The 15,677-nt window shown below is 48.6% G+C and overlaps 1 protein-coding gene across 18 annotated transcripts in view; it reads left to right on the top strand.

Annotated features, from left to right (window-relative positions):
* The window catches only part of TACC2 (transforming acidic coiled-coil containing protein 2), a 205,304-nt gene that overhangs the window by 130,367 nt on the left and 59,260 nt on the right, over nt 1-15,677 (top strand). The window lies entirely within an intron of this gene.

Here is a 15,677-nt window from a genome sequence, read left to right as displayed (position 1 = left end):
CGCCCTGGAGGCCCCCCCCCCCGTCCCCCCAGGAGGAGAGGCTACCAGGGCTTTGTTAGTGTCCCCTCTCCTGATGCCCGGGCAGCCCGGAGCTGGGGCTGGCCCCGCCGTTCTCTCCAGGCAGCCTTGCAGGGTTTTACCTGGTGGCTCCCCCTTCTAGCATTTAGTTCCCCCTCTGGAACGGGCATCTGGCAGCCCCAGGATACTGCCGGGGGGCAGAAGTGACCCCCTGGAATTTTACGGTTGTTGAGCAGCCCAGTGCATGACTGGGGGCTTCTTGTGTGTCTTCACTCTGCACCCCCGGCACAGTGGTATTTCCTGCAAGGGAACAGCCGGGCCTCAACAGGGGCCTCATGGGAAGAATCCTTGAGTGTGGCAGTGCTGTGCCCATGGAGACAGACCAGTTTAGGGGCAGCCACTCACGTGGCTAGGCGGATGGAGTGGAGCATCGCTGATATACGTTCAGTCCCGTTAGCCTAAGCGTCCGTGCACTCACTCGCTGGTGAACGCTGTCGACGACAAGGCCTCTTGCTATTATTAGTAAAGGCAGCTGAAGGGTCCTGTCGTTGGTCCATCGGTCGAGGCAGCATTTGACTGTGCACCCATCCAGGAATCCAATCGTTTCTCTAAACCGCAGAGCTCATGTGCTCAGAAGTGGCCTTTATCCTGGCTGGGTGTTTATTAGGATTGCCATTTCTGTACGGTCGTCTCCATTGCCTACCCGGGCATGCCTGGAGGACGGGGCTTATTGACTAGATCTGGCTGCCGAGCTGTATTTCAGCAGGTCAGGCTTGCGGGCCTCCACATCCCAGCCTTGCCTGCTCTCCTTTCCCAAAGAGAAGAATGTGTTTCAGAGAGGAGTATTTGGTGGGGATGCAGGGGTGGGGACGGTCCAGTGGTCACGGGAGCCACTGATGTGTAGATTACAGGGTTGCAGGGATTGGTCTGTGTGTTGTAGTAGGGATGGGGTGCCATGTGGGGCTTCCTCACTCGTCCCCGCTCCTGGGTTTCAATGAGGAGCTGGCTCAGCGCGGTGATGTAATGCTAAGCTGAGTGAGCCTCATGGTTTTCCAGGCTCTGGCTCTTCAGCAGCGAACCACGAGAAGGGGCAGGTGTGCACCGATCATTTGTCTTGCTCCCTTAGCTCGAGAAAGCATCATCTTACAATGGAGGCGCGTCGTGTTGGAGGATTTTAAGTGCCGTGAGCCTTGCGCTTTGCCTGCCCTGTTTTTCGTTCATGTGTCGTATTGTTAGATGCGTGGAGATCACGTACTACCACACAGGATTTGAGCCTAAGCCTAAAAGAACGGTTTCAGCCTATGTTTAGTTAAAGGGCAGTAACTGGCTAGTGAGCTGTCAGGGCTCAAACCTGTCTAAAAGCTTTAGAGAGACTTGGAAAAGATAATGTGACCGTATGTTTGGGAAAATACACTCCTCAGCCATTGGGAATTCAGCTTCCCCGTCCCTGGCATCCCCTCCCTCTTTCCCAGTTACGTTAATAAATGACCAGGATTCTGCTGGTTGAGGGCTGAGGTGGGAGAGATTCTGTTAGGTAGAGGCCGCCTTTTTGGATAAGGTCCCCTAAGTCTACCCTATGGGAATAAGTGGTGTTCAAGTAAAACTCCAGGCCAAACAGCCACATCGTGATGGAAGCTGCTTCTCAAATATTGCATGCGTGAGCTGGTCCATACGTGCCAGCCTGAGTCTTCTTTCCCTGGAAGTACGACTTCTGAAATGTCTCTAAATCGAGATCTTTAAGATGGTATATTTACTCCTAAACAGAATCCCACCCTCCATCCCCTAACATTTTTGTTTTGAAAAAATGGAGAGAGTGGAAATGCTTGGGGCTGGTGCTGTACCTGGCAACTCTTCTCTAAAATCGCATCTCTGCTGTCTGAATAACTGGGGCTTGTTTTTCTACTACAGATTCGCTTATTTCCAGTCTAGAGATTTTAAAAAGTATATTAAGAGAGTACCCCCTTTTTGCACAGGTTCGTGTCTTTCACAATAGTATGCGTTTCCATGCACGTAAAATCACACGCACATGAATAATACGCGAGACAGCGTAGCATATGGTCCATGGCAGAAAAGACACTTCCACTGTAAGATAATGCTGTCAGGGCTGCAGGGACGGAGATGAACTTGGTGCACGCCTGCCGCGAGGTACAGCCCATGACAACTGGTATCTAAACCGAACATCTATATCTCTTTTTTTTCTGGTGGTTCCCTGTGAAAGATCAAATTAAGGGAGGCCCGTGTGTAAGAGTGAAACCAAAAGACAGAGGAAGACAGGGATGATTTGGAAATCCCTGCAGGACATTTTTTTTTTTTTTTTTTTAGTTTCAGGATTTCTCTTTCTGGTTTCAGGTTGGGGTGCCTTTGGGCAACTTTTGTGGCCCCAGCTGATAGCTTCATTCTGTACAGGAGTGCAGTGGGGTAAGGAAGGAGGAGGAAGATGGCGAGTCTTGTGTCTCCCCTCTGGGGTGTAGCAGCAGACTGGAGGGTGGCACATGGGATTGGGAGGTGAGGCAGGGGGACTGAGGTTCAAGTGTTGCAGTCCCTTGCTATTCCCGGGATGGTCCACAAACGGCAGCATCAGCTTCCCCTGGCTTGTTAGAAAGGCAGAATCTTAAGCCCCACCCCAGATTGGCTCCATCAGAATCTCCATTTTAACCAGTGATTTGTAAATATGCCCAGATGATTTTTAGGCAGAAAAGTTGGGGAAGCCCTGAGCTAGGTGCGTCTCTCCATCCTGGTCCCTCAGAAACCATTGGCCACTTCTCTAGCTGCTGCTTTCTCGTCTGGGAAAGTTCTGGTAGCGACAGTAGCCGTTGTTTCCGAATAGAAGAGGGGTAGCAGGGAGAGGAGAATTCTGCCACAGAAAACACTTACTTCTCAGCACTGACGGTTGGGAAACACAGGAAAGGGACGGGAAGTACTTGAGTAAATGTGGTCTGAGTGTATTGATTAGACCCGCTGTTTGTGCCCTTCTTCCGCTGCAGCATTAAGTACTTTGTCCTTTGTGTAGCTGGAGACCCTCATTCCGGGGGCTCCCTCAGCTTCCTGCAAATTCCCACACCCTGGCCACCGAGGGGCAGCCAGGGGCCATTAGCATCTGAGAGTGAAAGTGATTGTTCTGTGGGGAAGTTCAGCCTGCTTTGTCTGTGGCGCCACTTATGACCTGGGCTCTAAAAACATCACAAATAGGGAAACCCATGCCTGTGTAGACCCGTGAGGATCAAAATAGGAGGGCCAGGATGGATGGAGAGAAGTGATGACGGCCCTGGTGACTGATGGGACAGGGGAGGGAAGGTTAAAGACAGTGGGGAATACAAGTGCAGGGTTTATACTCAGATGACCAAGAAAAGGATGTGGCGTTTGCCAAAACAAGGAAACGGGATTGGGAGTGCGTTTGGGGGAAGGTTGATGAGTTTGGGCTGGGATTTGAGATGCAGATGGGATCAGAATTATAGCTGAGAGGGAATTCCCTGGGGGTCTAGTAGTTAGGACTCCGAGCTTCCACTGCAGGGGGCACGGGTTCGATCCCTGGTCAGGGAACTAAGATCCCGCATGCCGCGCAGCATGGCCAAAAAAATGAAAAAAAAAAAAATTTTAAAAAGGCATATATATATATATAGAGAGAGAGCCAAGACAGTGGCCAGGACCAGAGAGGCCTTGGGCACCACCTGCACCAGGTTCAGCGGTTCCAGGACAGGGGTTGCACCTCTTCGTGCAGCTGTGTTCGCAGACGGCAAAGTAGAGTTTTGGTCTCTTCCATCCTCGTGTGGCTGGCTCCCCATCCTGTCTCTCAATCTGGGAGCTGCTTAGAGGGTCCAGTGACTCTGACCTTGCCCCACCTGCCTCTTAGGGCTTCTCAGAGGTGAGGTTCCACCTGTGTAGACTCTGAGAAGGCAAAAGCAGCAGACAGTGGCAAAAGCAGGAACGCTCTGTGCCTGAAAATGGCCAGCATGTCAACCGCTCCGAAGTCCCGAAAGGGCTGCTGGGGCTCCTGGCAGGATCTTTCTCATTGGATCTCTTTCAAAGCCTTGTTTCTTAAGGCGACCCTTGGCTAAGTCATTTAGCTTAAATGACAGCATCTTGAATGTGGGCTTCTCAGTTCCTAGAAGCAGATTTCACTTTTGGATATTATCGTTTGACAAAATGATGAGTAGTTTTTTTTCCCCTGAAACCGAATAAGCTGTAAAGTTGTCTGTAGAGTGGGAGTTGCCTGAGTCCCAAAGGTGCTATCTTAGTTCAGGTTGCTATAACAAAAATACCACAGATGGGGTGGCCCAAACAACAGATATTTATTTCTCATAGTTCTGGAGGCTGGGAAGTCCAAGATTAGTGTGTCGGCAGAGCCAGTGTGTGGTGAGGGCCCCCTTCCTGGTTTACAGACGGCTGTCTTCTTGTCCTCGCATGACAAGGCAGTGAAAGAGAGAGATGGAGAAAGAGAGAGAAAAGCAAGCTCTCAAGTATCTCTTCTTACAAGGGCACTAATGCCCTTACAAGGCTCCACCCTCACGACCTAATCACCTCCCAAAGGCCCTACCTCCTAATGCCATCACATTGGGAGTTAGAGTTTCAGTGTACAGATTTTGGGGAGACACAAGCACTGAGTCCATAGCAGATGCTCTTCCTTGGTTATCATTTCTGAATATCTCCAGCGTGGGCTCTGTGGCCAGGTACCTGGGTCCAGAAGAATGGCCCTTCACTACCTTCTCTGTAGGGCTTATCTGCTGGCTTTCTCTAAGGTGAGCAGAAGGCAAGAACATTCCAAGGCCTTCCAGGTAGCTGCCAACTGTCCAAGGGGTCATGCCACCCCTTTCTGCTGGGCACTGGGACAGGGCACCTGCTTATGGTAGGGTGAGCAGCTACGACTGGGAGATGAAGTGACCATGGCAGGTGTTACATCCAGGTCAGTGGATTCGGGATACTCTCCCCATCGACGCTGTGTCCTCATCTTCATGTTTCTTTCTGTCATCTACAGCCTGTTTCAGTGGCTATAGTTTTGGTTGCCTAGGAACCACTGTAGCCTGAAATATGATTGGCTGCTCTTGCCAGATGGATTGCCTGAGCTGGGGCAGCGTTCGGGTGTAGGCAAAGGATGTTGAACAATTCCATTCTCTCTCCCTAAGATTAATGATGAGGACTTAGGCATTGTAAACAGTTGTTCCATGAAAGCCAATTGTTGATGGACTCATGCTTTTGCTTCGGGTTGACGGGAGTCTGCGGGAGACTGGTTGGCCATAAAGAACTGACTTAGAACTGCTCGTGTGTATCCATTCTGCTTTGGAAGTGGTAGCTTTGGCGCCACTGGTTCTGTTTATGTTTACAACTTCACTTTAGCGGTTGTTTCTAGAGAGCAGGTGGGTGGTGTTTGCTTTTGCCGAACATGGAAACAGAGCTGGATGCTGCAGTGTCAAAGCCAAGCGTGAAAAGCTCTTCTTCTTGGTCTTGTTGAGTAGACTCAGGTGTTTCCCATTATAGACACATTATATCATTGCTCCTATGATGAGGCAAGTACTTCCACCCCCATTTTACAGGTAAGGAGACTGAACTCACTGCATGGCTTAAATTAAGGGGTTGGCAAACTTTTTCTGTAAAGGGCCAGACAATAAACATGTTAGGCTTTGCAGGCTGTATGGTCTCTGTTGCAACAACTCTTCTGTGAGAGTGTGAAAGCAGCCACGGACAGTTAGTGAGTACATCAATGTCCCAGTTAAACTTTAGTTACAGAAACAGGCAGTGCGTTGTACTTTGCTGGTACCTGATCATACAGGGCTTGGACCCGTGTCCCCTCCTCTCATTACCTCATGGCCATTTATCAACACAAGGGTCCTCAAGTCTTCGGTCTGGGCCACCTTCTCTGTTCGAAGACATCTCATCCATGCTCATGGATTTAATACTATTATGTACTGAGAATGCCCCCATTTATATCCTTCCTTCTCGTCTGAGCACCATACTTATCCAGCTGCTTACTTTATATCTCCTCTTGGGTCTCTCAGGGGGCGGTGAGGCCTAACTTGTCCAGAATAGAACTGATGACCTTCCTTATCTCAAAAACAAAAAAAGTGCATATGAAGTAACCGAGCCTCCACGCCAGCTCCCCATCCTAGCACATGACACCTCACCGCCCAGCTGCTCTGACCAGAAACCTGGTAGTCAAGCCCTGTTTCTCCTTTTCGCCACGTATGGTAAGCGGCTGTTGTATTGGACATTGCATCTCAGTATATCATTCTTTCGTTTGAGTTCTTTGTAAAATTCAGCACAGTGTGGAGTTATTTGATTTGTCCCTTTAACTGTTATCAGAATGTGAGCAGCATGAGGGCATTCTCCTTGGTTTTCTTTTTTTTTTTTTTTTTTGCTGCTTTTTATTTACTTATTTATTTATTTAAATTTTATTCAAGTATAGTTGTTTGACAATGTTGTGTTTAATTTCTGCTGTACAGCAAAGTGATTCAGTTATACATACCTATATTCTTTTTCATATTCTTTTCCATTACAGTCTCTCACAATTTTACTTTTTATGCCTGTGTCCCCCATACCTAGTACAGTGCCTGGCACATAGTAGGTGCTCAGTAAATCATTTGTTGAATGAATGAATGCATGAACAGATGAATGAATGTCTTACTAGCAAAAAGAATCCTAGGCACATCGGCTCCACACTGAGCTATGCCAAGGGACCCTGCAGTCGGGGACTTGATGGGGCCGGAACAGGCTCCGGTGGACCCCAGGCACCAAGGTTCTGTGGTACTTGACCCAGGAAGACAGCTGGTTCAACCCTTGGCCTGCCAGTCACCACCTTGTAGCGTCACAGGATCCTGCCAGAGCCCCGGGTTAAAGGAAGCACATCCCTGCCTAAAGACTCCCGCAGAATATCCCAGGATGCATTGCAGGCTACAGGTTACTCAGGTAACAGCTGGACACGCACCGCAGCCTCCTCCTTCCCTTCCTGGATGGCTCGCTCCTCCTCTCAGACGTCTGTTTTCTCCCAAACTTCTGTGCACCTGAGGGTGTCTCTGTCCATCTCTCAGCTGGTCTCTTCCCCGCCTTCATTGCTGGGTAGATGAGGCAGCGGCCACAGGCAGTGCAGAGGCTTATGAGGCTGGGGCAGGACTGTGTGAGCCGCGAATTCCCTTTGTTCTCTCATTCTTTGCCCTATAGCAAAAGAAAGCGGCTCCTAGGGCCTTCTGCACAGTGCATCCCATTTCTGTGTGATAAATTACCTGTTGGAGAGGTGGACTTCCCGCAGGTTTTGTACTTGCCAACCCTCCTTATTTAGAAGCGTTGTTTTCTCTGCGTTAGCTGCTTTCACTGTTTTCTTTGCTTTCTCCTGAAATGGAAGCAGCAGCAGCTCCTGGCTCTGGGCCGGGGATGGTGGGGTAGAGGCAGGGGTGGAGGTGGCCCTTCTGTCCAGGGTTTGCTCCAGCCCTGCTAACAGGCAGATCCAGCAGCTCTTTGTCCTTATGCGACTGACAGCTAAGGCCAACTGCTGGGCCCAGTTTGCGGTCAACATCCCAGCTTCATTTCCTTCAAGGTGTTTGTGGAGTTGCAGAGTCTGAGAATTTTAGAGCTGGAAACATCAGGATTTTAGATATCACAGGGGGCTTTTTCCTGACAGAAAGTTAGTTTTAAATCCCATGAGCACATCATTTGTGAACTATCACTCGGGCCTTTCCTGCTAGTTATTATTGAAACTGAGTCTGGTAGTCATTTTTGTTGTTGTTGTTGTTGTTGTTTTGGCGGTATGCGGGCCTCTCACTGTTGTGGCCTCTCTCGTTGCGGAGCACAGGCTCCGGACGCGCAGGCTCAGCGGCCATGGCTCACGGGCCCAGCTGCTCCGCGGCATGTGGGATCTTCCCAGACCGGGGCAGGAACCCGTGTCCCCTGCATCGGCAGGCGGACTCTCAACCACTGCGCCACCAGGGAAGCCCTTGGTAGTCATTTTAATCGTTTCCCTTTAACTTTCAATTTCCTAAAAAATATATTTAGATATGTCATTTGGCAAGCTTAAACCAGAGGTGTCCTCCCAGGGCAGTGAAATAGCTTAGACTGCAGATTCTCTCCCTGCTGAGGAAATGTAGTGGATAGTTTATTTGGGGATAAAAATGACTGACAGGGCCCTTGGTCCAGGCCCTCCCTTGAGTCTTAGCCTGTGTCTTTGCCCTGAAGTGTCTTTTAATTTTCTGATTCCTTCCATCATCTCAGGGATGTTCTAGAGGTCAATTTCTAAGGGAAGTGGGGCTTTACCCTGTTTGTCCGAGTGGGAGGTAGCTGAAGTTCGTCTAGGTTGAGCTTAACACTTATTAAACACTCAGCCGCTCTTTATTGATGCTGGGGGAGAAAATCACAGAGAGATTTGCCAGCAACCCGTCAGTGGCTGCCCGCCCAGGAGCAGCCATGCTTTCTGCAGCTCCGCCCCCTTCCCCCTACCCTGCACAAGCTCGCCTTTAATGGGGATCAGATCTGGGTCTCTGGGACTTCAGAAGCAGTCTGGATCAAAGGGGGCTCCAGCTTCTGAGAGTTACTTTTCTTTGTCAAGGCCCTGGTGGAACTTGCTAATCGTTCTTTGATCTGCTTTAAAGGGACATGCCTAAAGCAGTCTGGAAGTATTTTCCCTCCAGGAAGAAGGCGGGAGAGCCTGGCTTTACTTTAGGGAAAACATCTGCAAACACGTAGGTCTTGCGTGGAATTTCCTGGCCCGACTTTGTTCAGAGAGGATCTTGTCACTGTGTTCATTTCCTTTAATGCTCGAGGGGAGAAAGACTGACCCTGAAGAGGCTTTCCTGGAGGACAGTGCTGCTGGGGGAGTGAGGTCATCGCTCAGAACATCAGTCTCCAAGGAACTCTGCTCCTGGGGGAGAAGGAAAAGGCTGAAGTGCCCCGAGGGTGTTCGGGAGGCAGCTGCTGGGGGTGGGGGGGTGGCGCCGGGGTCAGGCTGGACCCTTTGGTATTCCAGCCTCAGTGTCTCTTCCTCGGAAGGGCTTTGCCTGTGGCCTCAGCTAGGCACCTTCGCTGGCACGTGAAAAACCAAAACTTCAAACTGATTTAAAGAAAAGAGGGAGCTGGGGAGAGAGAAATTAGGAGTTTGGGATTAACAGTTACACATTACTATATACAAAATAAACAACAAGGACCTACTGTATAGCACAGGGAACTATATTCAATATCTTGTAATAACCTGTAAGGGAAAAGAATCTGAAAAAGAATGTATATATATGTATAACTGACTGAATCACTTTGGTGTACACCTGAAACTAACACAACATTGTAAATTAACTATACTTCAATTGAAAAAATAAAAAAGGTCCAGAGCAAAGGAAAAAAAAAAAGAAAGAAAAGAGGGAAAATGTTTCCTATAACTGACAGGTGGTAATTTTCAGGATGGCTTAGAGAAAGGGATCGCCTCCTATTTTGTCCAAAAAACTGGACAAAAACCTGAAAAACCTAAAGCATCAGAGTTTGTGGCTTTTAGACTCACCTTCTTTGACCTACAGTAGGTGAGTTCCTCCTGGGGCTGCCCCTCTAACCTCTGGATGCCTCTAAGGGGCTTTCAGCAGCTGGGGTTTTGTGCAGCCTCTGGTGCTGCCTGCTGGGACCAGGCTGGGAGATGAGGAGACAGAGGGGAGGGGCGGTCCTCTGGGCCCTGGTGCTTGTTTGGCCGATGAACTGACCTTCGGCAGCTCAGCCTGTGTCTCAGGCCCTAACGGGGGTGTCATGGGAGGCGAGCCTGCTCCTGGGAAAACTCCCGGGTGTTTTGGCACCTGTAGTGAGTATGTTTAGGTCCCAGGGTCAGGCCTGGAAGCATGACCCAAGGCAAAGGGAGAAGTAAGGAGCAGGTGGAGTGTGGTCATGCGTGGCTGGAAGCTTCCATCAGTGTTTGCCTCGGAGTCTCGCTGCTGGTGGCCAGGGTGCTACACAGAGGTGGGGTCAGTGGGAAGGAGTGCTGGGTAAGAATGGCAAGGTGGACTCTGGTGGGACTGGTGCCCAAGGTGCTGCCTGTGAGGATGAGGAAGCAGGACTTCAGAAGTGGAGAGGTGTTCGTTCTCGTGTCCCTCATGCCCAACTGTTCTCGTAACAGATGAGGGAAGAGCGCTGTGGACCACACATCATGAACGTTGGCCCCACTCCAGGGCATGGCTCTTTCCACCCACCTGACTGCCCAGAACCGGGGCTGGCCCCAGCCTTCAAGGCCGCCTCGGGATTTAGTCACGGCCCCCAGGTCACTAGCCACCTGCTCCCAGAGACAGGACAGTAGGAGGAGGCTGTGCTGGCAGAACTCTTCCCCCCCTTCTTTCTCTGTCTCTGTCTCTCTGTCTCTCTCTCCTGTCTGCCCTCTCTGTGTGAGTCTGTCCCTGTCACCTGGCCCTGCCCATGGATTCAGTGGACTGTCTGAGGGTTCTTTCTCCTGACTGCAAGTCCTCCGTTTCCTCTCTGTCTTTCTGGCTGGTGAAATGGGTCCATATCTGTGACCTACTTATTTTACATAGACCAGAGAGTCAGGTGACATTGACACTGCGGGGGTGGGGTGGGTGGGAGGGGGTTCTGATGTAGTGACCCAGCCGCTCCCGAGATAAAGCGGGGTGAGTGTGCCCAGATCAGTGCTAAGCAGCCCATCTCCACTGTCAAGAACAGTGCAAAGTTAATAAACACCACCTTAAAAAAACAATTGGTGGACCACCGCACACAATGCAGACCTGTCCTAGGTTCCTGGGCACGAGGCATTGCCGGCTCAGTCTGTGCCCTCAGGACCGTCAGCTTTCAGAGCCTCCGTGATGACATCCATGAAATGGGGTTAACACCCCATCCCCCTCCTTGTTGCAGAAGAATTCTCCACCTAAGAGAATATACGTAAAGAAATGATATATGACATAATGATGGGTACATGTCATTATACATTTGTCCAAACCCAGAGAATGTAAAACACCGAGAGGGAACGGTAATGTGGACTATGGATTTGGAGTGATTAGGATGTGTCAATTTTATGTTGATCAGTTGTAGCAAATGTCCCACTCTACGTGAGGATATTAGTAATAGGAGGGTCTATACATGTGTGGAGGCAGGGAATAGTAAGTATATGAAAAATCTCTATCTTTTCCTCAGTTTTGCTGTGAACCTTAAACTGCTCTTAAAAAGTAACGTCTTAATAAAAAACCCCAGTATAAACAAAACAAACAAAAACAACAAAAAAGAGAAATGATATATGAAATGTTTCTGGTTTTTTGTTTGTGTGAACATAGCATAATTCCTGTGTAATCTACTGAAGAAAACCCTGCAATGCCAATGCGTTGGGTAGTAGGCTACATTAATATCACTTGTCTGAACTGTTTATAACAACAAGAAAACCCCTTCGTGCTTGTGAAGGTGGAAAAGAACATGCTAAACCTCAGAACCAACCTGCTGGGAAGGGGGTGCTTTAATACTGCTGTTCGGTTCTCTAAGCTCGCTCTCTTAGGTTTACATATTATAGTTCCCCATCTGTGCTCAAAATATATACCATGACATGCATGACATGACATGATATTTGTAATTTCCTGGGTACTGATTTTCTCCCACTTCTCCAAATGTGACCACTCCTTCTAAAAGTCAGGGTTTAGATGCCTCTGGTGGTGGGTGGAAGGGACCAGAGGTGCGGGGTGTTTGGGTACAGGCTTGCCAGGAGATGATATAGATTGCCCAAATCTCAGGGGCCCTGGGAAATATCTTCCCCATACCCAGATGTAACCTTTTATTGGTAAAAAATTAAATTGGGGATGAAAATCCGTGACATTGGAGCAGTCAAGTTGTAAGATAGAAGGGAACAAAATAATAGAATGATGGCTACACATGAAGAATTGGGGGCCAAGGTGATGCAGCAGCCACACTCGGCCTGCAGGGAGCCCACGTCTGCTGGGGAGGCCGATGCCACACCCCCAAGCCGTGCACATGGGCATCCTAGGCACTGGGCTGGAGACCTCAGTGTGCAGAGGGGGTGAGGAAATGACCGAGCAGCATTCCGTGTCTTTGCGAGGTCCCCAAGCTGCGCATTGACAGTGTGTCCATGTGTCAGGAAGTGAGTCTGCATCTTCTCTCCTCTGGGACCTGGAAGAAGTCTAAGGCGCAGAGCACTGGACATGCTGTGATAAGATGGGTGAGCTCGCCTCTGGGCATCCCTCAGACAGGCATCTATCTATTAAGGGCTCAGAATCCAGTGCTTGTGCCCGTGGAGTCCCTTGTTCTGAGTGACACATACCCTCCCCTTCCCTCTCTCCTTCTGGCTCATTCTGAGGCATTGCTTCCAAGGCCTGGGGTGAAAATAGTGTCTAAGGGAGAAATTGAGGGTTTGTGGGGCCTCCGTCTTGAAATGGTGCTTAGGAAGTGTCTGATATTTTTTCCATATCTGAGTACTTTTGCATTCTTTGGCGGAGATGCTCATTTTCCATCCCTGATGTCTTTGCTGTAAGATTTCTATTTACTTGAATTTAGAGGCTGTGGAATGAGGATCTGGTGGATGGGGGTTCCTCCAGAAGTCTGATCTCGAGCTGGCCAGTTCTCTCAGTGGTCAGGATGATCATTACCTGAACCAAGCCCGTGAGACCCTCCGGTGTTGGTTGTTGAAGGAAGTGCGAGGTGGAATGTCAAGAGTCAGAGCCTCTCCATCTTAATTTTGGGCAAAATGTATCGTATTCTCCATTCATGCTTCCCCCGGTTTTGTGAGCAAAGACTTAGGTGAAATTCCTGATTCTTTCCTTTGCTTATCTCTTATGCTTAATCCATTCCCATGTCCTGTGACAAGTAAAGACAAGAAGAGATAAGCCCCTAATTATTTAATTCATCTTACATTAAGGTTTTCAGCTGAAACCAGAAACATGACTTTTAAATGGCAGGAACCTTGAGATAATTGGAGAACTTTGAGCCTTTGATGCAAGAGATTTGAGAAACAAAGCACAAAGCTGGCCTTTAACATCTTGCCCTAAAAATAAGTGAGGATGGAGGCTGGAGCATGCTTATAAGTAACTGGGCTTGCAGGCAAGATGAAGAGAAATAGCCAGGTGACTGTGGTCAGATTTGTACCATGTTCTGTTCCTTTTATCATAAAATTGAGTTGTTTGTTGTCAAGAAGGTCAGCTCTGAGAGTCTATTTTAACCCAATTGGCTTCTTGTCACAAATCCCTTAACCTTGAGACAGTTTGTCTGTTTGATGTGGGTAATCTATCTGTTCGTTGGAGCTTTGTTATACGTAACTGAAATATGAGGTTACTTATTAGCCTTGTCATATTTAAACCAGTGATGATGACTCCGATATTTTTGTTATTATTAAATCAACCAGTGTTAAAGATGATTCAGAGTCTCTTGGAGTCGAGAAAAACTATTTTTTTCCTTGTATCAATTATAGTGCAAGTAAAAATAAATGCTTATATTTAGCCAAAACTTTTTTTTTTTACGGTATGCGGGCCTCTCACTGCTGTGGCCTCTCCCGTTGCAGAGCACAGGCTCCGGACGCGCAGGCTCAGTGGCCACGGCTCACGGGCCCAGCCGCTCCGCGGCATGTGGGATCTTCCCAGACCGGGGCACGAACCGGTGTCCCCTGCATCGGCAGGCGGACTCTCAACCGCTGCGCCACCAGGGAAGCCCCTAGCCAAAACTTTTTGAAAACGCTCTTGGAATCTCAGTTCCAGCTGGCTCCTTAATTCTCACATGTTAACACCTCAAATCTGGCCGCTTCTCACCACCTTGGTCCATGCCCCTCCGCTAGTCTGAGCCCCATCTTCTCCCTTCTGGATTCTCCTATCTCCTTGTTGATCTGATCATCTCCTCACCCCCCCGCCTCCCACTCCTGCTCCTGCTGCTGTTCTCTGAGCAGCCAGAAAGACCTTTTAAAAACGTAGATCAGGGGCTATAACTTCTGTTTTGTTGATTATAGTTTCTCTCCGAGTGGCTGTGAATTAATTCAGTAAATAGTAGAGTGAAGTTTCTTGCTTAATTTTACAATTCCTCGCCCACAGCCCTTTTAGCCGTATGTGTCTGGGGGCGGGGGTCGGTGTTAGGTGTGTGGGAAGAACAAGAAAATCACACTTTTTTCTCATCGCTCTGTAGAAAACTCAGGAATCATTGGTACAGCTGTCATCTGACTACAGGGGGCTTTAAAGAAAAGATGACTATGCTTAGTGTTTCTCTGATTATGTTTAGGTGATGGATACAATAATCTTGGTTGTAGAATTTTAACGCTTGAAGGACTGGAGAGAGTAAATGCCTTCGAACTGCCTGGGCTTGGGCACGGCATTTCCCAGGTATAAACTCACTCCTCAAAGTAACCCCATATGGCTGGTGGTACCACCACCCGTTACTCGCTACTATGCGCACTGCATAGACAGGGAAACTGCGGCCCAGGGATGTTACAGAAACTGTCCCAGGTGGCTCACCTCACAGGTGACAGAGCAGGACTTTTAGAACCAGATCTGTTGATCTCATTTTTTATATTTGGTGAATGTTGTGCTCTGTTCATCTACAAAATGATCAGAATCATAAATTCCTATCTTATACACAGAGAAAGTGCTTTCACTTAGATTTTATCAGTTCAGAATTTTTAATGAGTAGGTCAAAGACTGGGTTGATGTCGCTGCATCTTGTATGAGAGAGGGCATGATAACACACTGAGGCAGGCAGTGCCTTCAGGGAAAAGCATGTTTTCAAGGCGTTGAACAATACTTATTCTCTGCAACTGGCCTCCTGTTTACAAGCTGTTCTTTTCCTTTTTATCATGTAAAGAGATGGGAAAGAAAGGGACAAAAGATTGGCATCTTCCTCCTTCTTTATTATACAGAAGCGCTGTTTGCAGACAGTGGTAGAAAATGAGCTTTTCAAACTTTCTAAATGTCAGACTTTTTTTTTACAAAAGTATTCTGGCCACCCATCCCGAGTTCAGGTTTGTACATCTTGTTTCTGTGTGCAGCATCGCGATGGAGGCTCATTGAGACCCACAGTGGACCGCAGGTTGTCATTCACTTAGCAGAGCTGGGAAAGAGGTTTTCCGGAGAATTCATCTTTCTGATTAGCAGAGAGAGGCTGTGGGACGTATTGGTTCAGATAAGTGAAATATAGCAAAATCTAAACCCACTCTGGAAGCATGTTCTCAGTTGTCAAAGCATCAGGGTCTCCAGATGCGTCGCTGAAGGTCACTGTTCTCTTCCCCAGGAGGGTGTTGTTTCTGAACTGAACTTGGGTCCGCTCTCCTGCTTTGCAGCAAAGCCAATCTACTGACACTGGATTGCGGTAAAAGAAAGTACAGCATATATTTGCAGCGCGACAGACAAGGAGAATGGTCAACTCATGCTCAAAAGACCTGAACTCCTCAAAGGTTTGCAGGGAAGGATTTTTTTTCTTTTTTTTAAAAGAAGGTACTTTTTCTTTTTTTTAAATTTTTTTATTTTTGGCTGCGTTGGGTCTTCATTGCTGCACACGGGCTTTCTCTAGTTGTGGCGAGTGGGAGCTACTCTTCGTTTCGGTGCACGGGCTTCTCATGCGGTGGCTTCTCTTGTTGCGGAGCACTGGCCCTAGGTGTGCGGGCTTCAGTAGTTGTGGCACGCAGGCTCAGTAGTTGTGGTTCGCAGGCTCTAGAGCTCAGGCTCAGTAGTTGTGGCACACGGGCTCAGTAGTTGTGGCACACGGGCTCAGTAGTTGTGGCTCACGGGCTC

Source organism: Pseudorca crassidens, chromosome 16, assembly GCF_039906515.1.
Source record: "Pseudorca crassidens isolate mPseCra1 chromosome 16, mPseCra1.hap1, whole genome shotgun sequence".
Classification (NCBI taxonomy): Eukaryota; Metazoa; Chordata; class Mammalia; order Artiodactyla; family Delphinidae; genus Pseudorca; species Pseudorca crassidens.
This window is presented reverse-complemented; position numbering and strand designations above follow the sequence as displayed.